This window comes from Sorghum bicolor, chromosome 9 (genome assembly GCF_000003195.3).
Source record: "Sorghum bicolor cultivar BTx623 chromosome 9, Sorghum_bicolor_NCBIv3, whole genome shotgun sequence".
Classification (NCBI taxonomy): domain Eukaryota; kingdom Viridiplantae; phylum Streptophyta; class Magnoliopsida; order Poales; family Poaceae; genus Sorghum; species Sorghum bicolor.
The window spans coordinates 49302825-49314152 of record NC_012878.2 but is presented as its reverse complement, the minus strand read 5'-3'; the positions used below and the strand labels follow the sequence as shown (position 1 = coordinate 49314152).

At 42.3% G+C, this 11328-nt stretch overlaps 1 long non-coding RNA gene across 7 annotated transcripts; it reads right to left on the bottom strand.

The window, feature by feature from the left end:
• Positions 562-5796, bottom strand: LOC110430607. 7 transcript variants are annotated; one of them, XR_002447977.1, is made up of 12 exons: positions 5712-5795; positions 5091-5245; positions 4644-4706; positions 4057-4165; positions 3469-3550; positions 3018-3073; positions 2275-2331; positions 1881-2187; positions 1576-1651; positions 1421-1486; positions 817-862; positions 562-706 (listed from the first exon to the last, which is right to left on the bottom strand). It is a non-coding gene; the product is annotated as an uncharacterized LOC110430607 (long non-coding RNA). The 7 variants fall into 7 exon arrangements; XR_002447978.1 differs by lacking the exon at positions 3018-3073 and having other exon boundaries at positions 817-951; XR_002447979.1 differs by lacking the exon at positions 3018-3073 and having other exon boundaries at positions 562-702; positions 817-951.

Below are 11328 nucleotides of genomic sequence, written 5' to 3'. Positions count from 1 at the left end.
TTCTTTGTCCTTCTTGGCTAACTCATCAAGGTTAGTGAGACATGCATTTATATCAACACTAGTAGGAGTGGCGCGCCCTTGCGCGCCAGTGCGGTCTAAATATAGGTTAAAATTAAGAAGAATGGACTTTAAAAATATATGTGTTGGATAGTAGACGGGGATATATAATTATAAGAGATAATTCAGAGTTTGATACATCACAACAAGATATAAGTGGGGAGATCACATAAGTATATACATGACATAGAGTACTTCTGTCAGGGATAGGCTAGTTCACTGCGTGATATTGCTGTTACAAAAGGTCGTCATAAGATTGGATTTATTCCTTTTTTTCGTTCATGTGGTGTCCAACGTAAGATTGCTTAGTCTGCTTTCCAGTAACTGCGGTCTGATTCCCAACCTGGTTCGTAGTCATCAGAATTTCGCTGTGGTGTAACTGTAAAAGTGTTTGTATAGTTATAAACATGTTGTATGAGTTGGATCATAACAGTGTTGGATGTTGATGGATGTAGGAAAGTATGGAAAAACAATTTGTTTATTAGAAGTAGTATGCATGTACCATCATAATCTGAAATGTGGTTTGATGATTCTATAGAAACATATACACAGGATAAGTGTCGGTGTATTGATAATGGTAAATGTGTGCTGAATTTATGACAGAGCATGTACCTCTGAGTTCCGAAGTAGTTTCATTACCGTGACCTGGCTAGTGAACAGAAAAACAGTGTCAGTTTCAGTCTTGCTACTTTTGAAAAGACACAGATACTCTGTAAGTTTGTTTTTTTTCTTGTGCAGGAAGGGAAAAATGTTTGTTACCTGTATGGCTGGTTCCTTGGTGTCGAAGCTAGTGGTTCCTTGTTACCTGTATGGCAGGAAGGAATGTCAGTTGCTGATTCGATAGGAAACAACAACAGACAGCGAGTTGAATAGCCTGTTTGAGAGGAACTTTGACTACAAAATAATACCGAAAGCAGCAAGATGGATAAATTAGTTGAAAGGAACTGTAATGGCAAAGTATTTCTGAACCAAAGATAGGATGACACAATCAAACCATAATTATGAACTCAATAAGCTCTAGATGGTTTGATAATTGAATGCAAATATTAAGCACAAAATGAAAGGATTCTTTAAGTTCAAGCAATGATGTCAGTAGATAAGAAATAAAAGACAAATGGAACTATGAAGGTTAAATTCAGTGAGAAGATCCTGCCCCTCAAACCGCAGTGAGATGGCACTGCCTCCCACTCTCGCCTTTGGTTTTTTTAAGAAAAAAAATAAAAAGAAGATCATATTATCATCAGTTCAAAGGTGGAAACTAATAGAACTCTAAACATATCAGAGAATAAACATGAAACAGACCCAATGGCACCAAAAAAAGAGTAAACCCGAAAAGAAATATAAACTGAGAATCTTAGCATACCAATATGAAACAGACACTAATGTCTCGGTGGCCCAACCAAATCCGATTGACTGATAGGACTCACAACTGCAGGGTGTTCAGGAAAAAAATAAACATCACAAACATTACTGCAACACCATTTTAATTGTCGAGGAACATGTAGCAACAAACATTACCGTTGCCACCTGCAGTCAATTGAAACTGCTTTTAGCACTACACTGTCCAATACGGAAGCACAAGACTGAAAGAAACCTGCCAATCTAAGACAGTCAGCACACAAAAAAAAGCTGAGACAATTGTGGCACAAATATGCAAAGAACACCTATCGAACAGATCTACTGTTTTTTTTTGGTGGGGCTAAAATCCCTATGTACTACAAGCAGCACAAATAAAAAGAACGAACCTAAAATCTAGACGCAATCCAATTGATTCGTAGTAAAAAGGAACTTCACTGACACCACACGACGAAGAGGAAACATACCAGAAAGCTGCACGTCGGGGTGTTTCATGGGTGTGGTATGTTTATGGAGTGAAAACAGTTTGGGAGGTGATTCACATGGATATCAAGTTGACAAGCTAGGTTTATAGTTCTAATCATACATGCCATGTCATGGAGCCTATGGTTTAGGAGTGCTTTAATTTACATACATAGGATAGTTTGTACATATAGTGGCTGGTTCAGCTATTTTACATGGCGATTATAAGGTTGCTGCTGGTGGCTGATCTTGATGGTCCTTGGTCCCGAAGTTCTGAATTCCTCAAGAGTAGCATGTTGTTGGTTGTTTAATCTGTTAATATAAACTTAATCTATAAGGTTTGTGTTGGGTAGGAACTCTGTTGTGACGATAGGTCATATGAATGTCTACAAAGCGCACCTGAATCTTGGTAGTAACACATACATTCTATGTGCTGGCTGCATCAGAGTATAGAACCTGAAAAATGTGAAGATGAATAGATGATAAGAGGTATATTAGAAAATTACTAACAACAATACTCATCGCTAAGGCTAGAAGGTGTAGAGATATTTTGTGAAAGAAAATATAACTTCAGAACTTCCAAGAAAGAATAACCAGATATGTTAGATATGTATCGGTACATTAAAAAGGACCATAGGTAGAGTGAGACATACAACCATATAATGGTAAGTATGTTGGAGGCAATAGAGCAAAATTATTCTTGAGGACACCATTCTATTCATAACAGATAACCAAATATATGTGGAACTGAGTTTGTTCTCTATAATTTGCTCACGAAATAGGAGAATAATCTGCACTATAAACAAAAAAAACAAAGCCTAAACTAAGTAACTCCAGTTTTATTCTTTTGCACTATGTTAAACTGGCATCATAAAATGCAATGAAGCAATTCTAGTCTGCAGTATCCAACTGGGTGTGGGAGTGTGCTTCTGCGTACATCTCCTTGAGAAATGGGAGGTTGCTTCATGTTGTCATCCTTCTATGGCCAGTAGTTTGGGGAGTGAAAATAAAGGGTACATTTTTTTTAAAAAAAAAATTGAAGGCGATTGAGGCTTTAGGCTATGAAATGAAACAACCAGTTGTATATGTCAACCAGCAACTAAGTTGCATTAGAATTCAGAAATAAAAGCAGGAAAACAAACCTCTGAAAAAATGAGTGATTTAGCAAGTGCTCATTCATTAAAAAACCTTCTTACATCTGTAATTTTTAAAGACAAGAGGTGAAGATAAATAGCTACAAATTAAAGGCGAGACAAATCAACAGGTAAACTTTTTATTGCAAAGCATTCAATATATATATATATAAATTATTGTTCTCTAAATTTGTTGCTAACTATACATACTATACCAAGCAGTGAAGGCTATTTTGGATGATGATTCGTTTACGCTACCTGGACAATGATTAAATACACTTCAATGTTTGTTAGGCCTTAAGGCTTCGTATCCATCTATATAAAATGGATGCAATATAACCAAAAGTATAACACAACAGCACTGTTAGGTCCAACGCTTTGAGTAACAGAGTGGTATCACTCAATTTGACAAACAAAAGAACACTCAACAATGGCGTGTATTAGGAGGAGCAATTAGTACCGAAGAAAACATTAGACCATGAGCAAATACATGTTGGTGTGCCATAAAGAGCCCATCCATGTCTCGCCGCATGAGCAGGTCCCTGAAATCCAAAACAAGGTATGTGAGGGTGAACATCTGGTTTGAAAAATCAATGAGACAAACTCATAGTTCTCTAATTGAAACTCTAAAAGGTGTCTTGCCGCATGAGCAGGTCCCTGAAATCCAAAACAATGTATGTAAGGGTGGACATCTGATTTGAAAAATCAATGATACAAACTCATAGTTCTCTAATTGAAACTCTAAAGGGAATGAGCAGGCAGAAGCAAAATTCAAATATAGAGTACCTACAGTTTTTTAGGGTTGCATTTTTGTTGTGCAGATGATATCCCACACCAAAAATAAAGCGCATGCTTAACCTAATTTAATCATTCTGAGCCTCATTACTATGGATGAGGGCCCTGTCTACGTAGCCTAATAGTAACACAGAAAACCAAGTAAGCCAAACCAAATGACAAAAACAAAACGACCAAACTGACATGTAAATAATGAATTGTTATATGAGATTGTAGAGAACTGATAAATGTGAAAGGGGAAGCGTACACGAACATTTGAAATTTCCATCACCCTCCATGCTGCAACCCTTTTGATGCAGAATAAGTAGAAGCTAGCATTAGCCATTATGTATTAATACAAATCTGTAAGGCACATAGAGGAACTGTGACAATAACAAAATTCAATTAGAGATAACAAAATTAGAAAACAAAAAAGTACCTACACAAATGTCTTGGGAATTTAAGGCCCATGTATATTTTGATGCAACTTAAAGATGACAAACATCTTATCCTTCAATGGTCCAAGGGTGAAAATACCAAAAATAATGATAACTGGTCCACCTCATAAATACTGATATTTAGGGGCGATGTGTATATTATATTTCTTTAGTTCCTTATGAACACCTAAATTACCATCGCACCACCTGCGTGAGGAGGGAGAACACAAGGTTTAAACATAACACCTCTAAAAGTAAAGAAGAAATCCATAGATGATATGATACAATTTTATTCTGTAGAAGAAAGGACTAATATATGGTGCATCCATGTGTAGACTAAAATAAATATTTGTAACCACAACCATCAGTACTAACAATACGGCAAACACATTTATTCTGTAGAGATGGAAAGGTAGGCACTCACATAGCTTGGAAGGTTGACTTGTTTCCTGGTAGCACCAACAACTCAATAATTCACATGTTTTGGCTGCAGTAATATAAATATAAAGAGTAAAGTGACAAAGTGTCCCTGCCAAATACTATGAATGAATCTAAGGCTGCATAGGCTAGCAATACATGGTCACATGTTTGGGAAAACAAAAAAGCATAAAGAAAGGGAACTGGATAGGCAAAAGATAATCGATACCGAGTAAAACCTGTAAATCGATGAAATTCAAAACTAAAAAGGTTGACACACATGCTATGAAAACCAACAGTAAGAAATGAAATTATTAGAATCCAGTTGTGTAACAGTGCAAACTCAATAGGATATGAAATGTAGTGAATACATAAGCTGCCTCGTTAGTGGCACAAAAGATTAATACTGGAATTGTATACATGGCTTTCAAACTACATGGAGTCAATATCTTACCATCGGAGCAGCCTATATCCATAAATCGAGCAGCCAGTTTGATACTGAGTCTTTCTAGATGTGTCCCAATATAATAGAATACAACAGCACAGAAGCACATATTTTTAGAAGCTGCAGAAACCGAATAGCATAGCACTAGATGTATACAGGAGCACCTGAGAATAAATTTAACACCACTAAAGAACAATAGATGTATGAAACACTCCATAAACATGAAATTGTTGCAAGGAAAACACCACTCAAACCATCCAATCTTGGTAAGTTAAATAAAAGGGGATGAAAGGAAGAAGAGAAATTTATGAAAGGGGCCAAAGAAAGCACCGAAATGAAAACACATTGATATTGCAACAGGCCCAGCGCTATGAAATCCTACACAACTGTTGGTGCACGCTTTTGCTTTGCTTCTGGCTGCTCAACTACTATGGTAAACAGATTAGGAGCACTACTTGTTCCAGTGAGTGTGCAAAACTGCCTTTGCAGGCTTGCATTGGTAATGCATAGTTCAGTAGCCTTGTTTGGAAGATGATATTTTAGGTAAAAATTCAAAGTGTGTGCAGTACTACATGTACATATAATGTAACGTAATTCATAAAAAATTCTGCAAAACAAAATGAAACTTACATGTAGGCAGGATTTGGTCGTCGAGGCCCTGTATGGATTCCATGAAAGGCCGACAAGCACAGATCGAGGCCCGGCATATTACCTAGGGTTTCGTTGAGCTGAAGAGTGCACGGTCCCTGGCGATGGCAGCATCGAGGAGAAATTGCGGAGGAGGAGGCACTGAGGAGGCCGCACGGAGGATGGAGGAGACGGAGGAGGTCGTCGGGCCTCACCTGCACCGCCGCGCCGCCTGCATGCCGCGCCGTCGCCTAGTGCCCTCGCCGCCGCCGCCGGATGGAAGGGGAAGAGGAAGGCCGGGCCCTAGCTAGGGTTTCGGCCACAGGCGGAGCGCAAGCGTCCCGGGAGGAGGAGGCACTGAGGAGGCCACACGGAGGATGGAGGAGACGGAGGAGGTCGTCGGGCCTCACCTGCACCGCCGCACCGCCTGCAAGCCGCGCCGTCGCCTGGTGCCCTCGCCGCCGCCGCCGGATGGAAGGGGAAGGGGAAGGAGGAGGAGGCGGTGGCGGAGGACGACGACAGCAGCGGCACGCCAGTCAGGGCCGTCGCGGCACGATCGGCCTGGTGGCGGCGTCGGAGAGACCGAGAGAACCTTCTCGTCTGCGTTTTTTTTGCGGACTCGAGGGGGCTTCCGTTTCTTTTTTTTTTGACTCGAGGGGGAGGGAGCTGCTTATATTTGGGGTTGGCGTTGCTGAGGTGGACCAATGACAGAAGCCGAAGATGACATGGCGCCGAGCTGGACCAATCAGAGAATTTGGGGCGACGTGGACGGTCTCCCTGCGCAGGGCGTGCCTCCGGTTTGTTAAGGTTAATTTATGCATCTTTCACAGCTTTTACTTGTAGAGGCTTTTGAATCCTTGGAAATGGTAGAGGTGCTAGTCCAAAGCTTTTCATAGTTTAGTTCAAGCTCATGACATTTTGTTGTCAAGCTTGTGAGGCTTTCTTGAGCCAAACTATGATTAGTCTTTAGGCTAGCCAAAGATCCATTGAGTGAAGAATGTTCCTTAGTCAATCGCTCATTGGAGTCCTTGACTAAAGACAATTCCACACCCAATTTCTCAACTCTCTCCTTTTCCTTGGAGAGACATACTTCGAGCCCTTGGTTCTTCTCCCTTTCCTCTAGGAGCAATTCCCCTTGCGACTCGATGCATGACTCAAGCTTGTCATTAGCATATATTAGTTTTAGAATTTTAGTTGCAGCAGCTTTACCATATTTCTTAATGAGATTGTTGGCATAGTTTTCATCATCTTCATTATCACTATTATAGTCACTAGTGGTTTGAGGAGAGGAGTCAGCTTGTACCTTATCTCCTTTTGCCATAAGGCATGTAGGAGTGTCATCATCGTCATCGGAGAGATTGGCGAACAGCCTAGGCGATGAGTGGGTGTCGGAGATAAGTGCTGTGGATGAGACAATGTTGGTGAAGATCTTATTTGGGGAGGATCTCTCTTGAACGGCGATGGCAGCTACGCTCTTCTTCTCATTGTCATCATCATCACTGTCACTGTCCGATTGCCATTCTTGCCCGAGGTGAGCTTCCCCTTTCTTCTTGTCCTTGTACTTCTTGTCATTTTGTTTGGTGTATCTTGACTTCTTTCCTTTATTGGGACAATCTGCTGCAAGATGGCCGGTGTCTCCACACTCATAGCAAAACCTCTTTCTATATGGCTTGTTTCCTCCATATCTCCTCATCTTATCTTTCTTCATTCTTAAATAGTTCTTGTAGTTTCCCACTAGCATAGCTTGTTCTTCATCAAGATCATCATCCTCTTTGTGCTTATGCTCACAACATCCTTTGTTGCAATGACTTGATTCACTTGAATGTGAAGCTGTGAGTGCTATGTTCTTTCTTTGATTTAGGGCTTCTTTTGCTTCATCATCCAAGACTTCATGATGCATCAACTTTGCTAGCATTTCTTGAGGTGTCATAGTATGATAGTTATCTTTCTCCATGATGACGGATGCAAGCATGTTGTTTCTTTGTCTATACACTCTACAAATCTTTCTTGCTGCAGAGTTGTCATCCCATGTTGTTGCTCCAAGTGCTCTAATTTGATTGATCAATGACATAAACCTATCAAACATGGCTTTTGTTGTTTCTCCCTCAAGTATGCAAAAGTTCTCAATCTTGCTTTGCAGGAGCTCAATGTTTCCTACTCTTACACTTTTGTCTCCCTCAAATGACACTTTCAAGGTGTCCCAAATCTGCTTAGCATTTACCATACCATTTACTTTGTTGTTGTCTTCCGGAGTGAGGCATTGCAGAATCAGGGTGGCAGCTGTTGCATTGAGGTGAAAGTCTCTCTCATCTTCGGAAGTCCACTCACTTGGATTTTGTGGTGGATTCACTCCAATGTCCACTACTTCCCAGCATCTTGCGGCAATGAGATGCAACTTCATTCTATGAGCCCAATCGGTATACCTTATACCATCAAATGGAGGTGGCTTTCCAGGATTGATCATCGGCAATGTCGGATTCTTGCTTGAGCTACTGTAATCAAACCCAGTGTTGTTGTAGGTCTTTGACCCTTTGCTAGCATCTTCATTTCCACCTTCGCCATCCGACTCAAGACTCCTTTTACCTAGGAGTTCTTTCATCTTGTCTAGCTCTTCTTGCATTTTCTTCATCTGCTCTTTCTGCTGCAGCTGCAAGGATGCTGTGATCTGTGCTGTGATTTGCTCAACGATTTGTTGTTGAGTTGTTGGATCCATCTTGGCCAATGTTATTCCTCACGCGGTGAAGCGTTTGTACGAGGAACCTTGCTCTGATACCAATTGAAAGGATCTAATTGGCCTAGAGGGGGGGTGAATAGGCATATCTTAAAAACCTGAAACTCAAAAACTCAAGTTGTGGAAGTCAAATGCCTGTCGGTACCACCGACAGTTTGGGCCGGTACTACTGGTGTCACACAGCCAGTACTACCGACGCAAACTGCTGGTACTACCGACTCCCTAAGACAGCTACGAAATCTGAGTATAAAGTGCTTAGATTTCAGATCTGAGTTTTACCCCACTTTCCTAAGCATAGAGGAGGATGATATTGGTGTTCCCTTAGCTCAATCCTTCACCACAACGTAGATCGACCTTTGTTTACCTGTTGAAAGAAGGAAGAGAGAGAGAGAGAGGAACACAAAGAACACAAGCAAGGGTAGTCGAAGCTACCTCCACAGCAAGACAAAGTATTTTTCCCGAGGTTCGGCAATCTCCACTTAGGAGTACCTACGTCCCCGTTGTTGAGGTGACCACGAAGGTCTGACCACTTAGGTCTCCTCCTCAAGTAACCACAAAGGTTAGCTTGATGTTTCCACTAAGAATCAATGGGTAATACAAACACTTCGGGGTGCCCTCACAAATGAGTCAACATGGGCAACCACGAAGAACGCCTAGCCGGCTAGGGTTCCAAGAACCCAAGAGTAACAAACACAAACCAAACCGGCAAGACGAGGAACGGAGTGCTCAAGTCGCAGATCGATGCTCCCAACTATCTAATCTCACTTCTCTAGCTCGAATCTCTCAAGAAATGAAGTCTAGGAGCAAGAGGGAGAGAGAGTGGGTGAGCCAAAGCTTGGAGACTGTTTTCTCAGATGTGGAGTAGCTAGAATGAGCAAGCCAATGGTTAGAAAAGAGGAGAGAGCTATTTATACTAGAGTACAGAACACTGGCCGGTACTACCGGTGCAAACACCGGTACCACCGGCGCCCCCAGATCTAAGCGTGAGAAAGCTGAGAAAGATGCGAGAAAAAGGCCTACCGGTACTACCGGCCTTGGGCCGGTACCACCGGCCGGCGCCGGTACTACCGGTGGAAGGCCGGTACCACCGGCAGTGCAAAATCTCGCAAAACATGAGTTCTGCGGGATTTTTGCCTGCCGGTACTACCGGCGTTTCACCGGTACCACCGGTCAAAGCCCGGTACTACCAGTAGTTCAATTTCTCGCAAAACTCAGGAGTAGAGCTGGCACTGCCGGTACCACCGGCCCTGAGGGCCGGTACTACCGGCGCACCCTGGCAGAGAAGGAACTTTCCAGAAGTTCGTGAGTGCAAGTGTGTCTCTCAAGCGCAAGACCTAAGTTGACCTGAGCACCTTTATCCTCATCTTACCGACTCAATTTGCATCCCTCTTGATAGTGCGGCGTTTCCTATAACTCAACCAAGAAATAAAACTAGGTAGCTTCTTGAGTTGAAACGTCGCTTATATGAAGAAATTTTGGGGGTGCTGTGATTCACCAAATGTGTTTGTTTGATTCCATCAATGAACTAACACCTGTAGATTACACTTGATAGACATGTTAGTTCCTAATTTGATTATCATTAATTATCAAAACCCACACCGGGGGCGAATGCACTTACAGTTTGTCTCTGTGGCTGGTGATTGAAAGGTTCGCTTAACCATCAGTCACCTCCGCTAGCCTCATCCTCGCGCCTTTTTTTCCATGCCTTATTTTCTCCTGGTGTTTTCTTCCTCTTCGCGTCCCACCCCTACCTGCCTCGATGGCGGTTACACCCTCCTCCTTGTCCATGCCCCTGCCGCTGCCCACCATCCCGCCATCACACACTAGGGTTTCTCGCTTAAGCTCCGAGGCCTCGACCGCAGAGCTCTGGTGAAACCCTAGCGCAGCCACGACGGCCGCCTTATTCCCTTGCACCCTCCTTCTGCGGCGAGCTCTGGCCATGAACGCCTCCGTCCCGCTCTGACTTGGCAGCCTCCTCCATCGCCAAGACCCTAAGTCGCCCTCCCTGCCTTCCCCTGAACCCCTTTCTAAGCCCGCCGGAGTTGAGGAATAAGAGTGGGGTACGGGCCACCGGAACCCTAGCCGTCGCCGTCTTCTTCGTCAGCGTAGGCGTGGTCGGAGCAGTTGACTAACGCAAATGCAGCAGTCACCCACAAAGGAGTAAATTTATTTCGTGTAAGGTGGCTAACGAAAGCGTGATTTAGCATCAGACTCAATTCTGACGATGATGTGTTGTTTTTTTCCTTCAAATTGAGAACGACTTTTTGGTTCCCAAGTTGGGATTTCAGCCAATAGTTTTTATGACGTGCCAACTTCCAAGTGCAGAACCATCTACCATTTAAGTTACTGAATGCAAATCAGTGTTTCGCTCCCACAAGACATTTCTGTAGACTGGAAACAATTGCCGAGCCATCATATGGAAGTTCTTGGTTTCAGATGTAAGGCCTTGTTTAGTTCCCCATCCAAAATTTTTTCATCCATCCCATCGAATCTTTGGACACATTCATGGAACTTAAATGTAGATAAAAAATAAACTAATTACACAGTTTAGTTGAGAACCGCGAGACGAATCTTTTAAGCCTAGTTACTCCATAATTAACCTTAAGTGCTACAGTAACCTACATATGCTAATGACAGATTAGTTATGCTTAATAAATTTATCTTGTAGTTTCCTGACGAGCTATGCAATTTGTTTTTTTATTAGTTTCTAAAAACCCCTCCCGACATCCTTCCGACACATCCGATGTGACACCCAAAAAATTTTGGTTCCCCATCTAAACAGGCCCTAATCCCAAATATCTCAACAAAGTAGGCACGACACAACAGTTGAACAATGCACCACTGCAACACGTATATGTTTAATAAATAAAAAGTGTACAAGTGGGCATT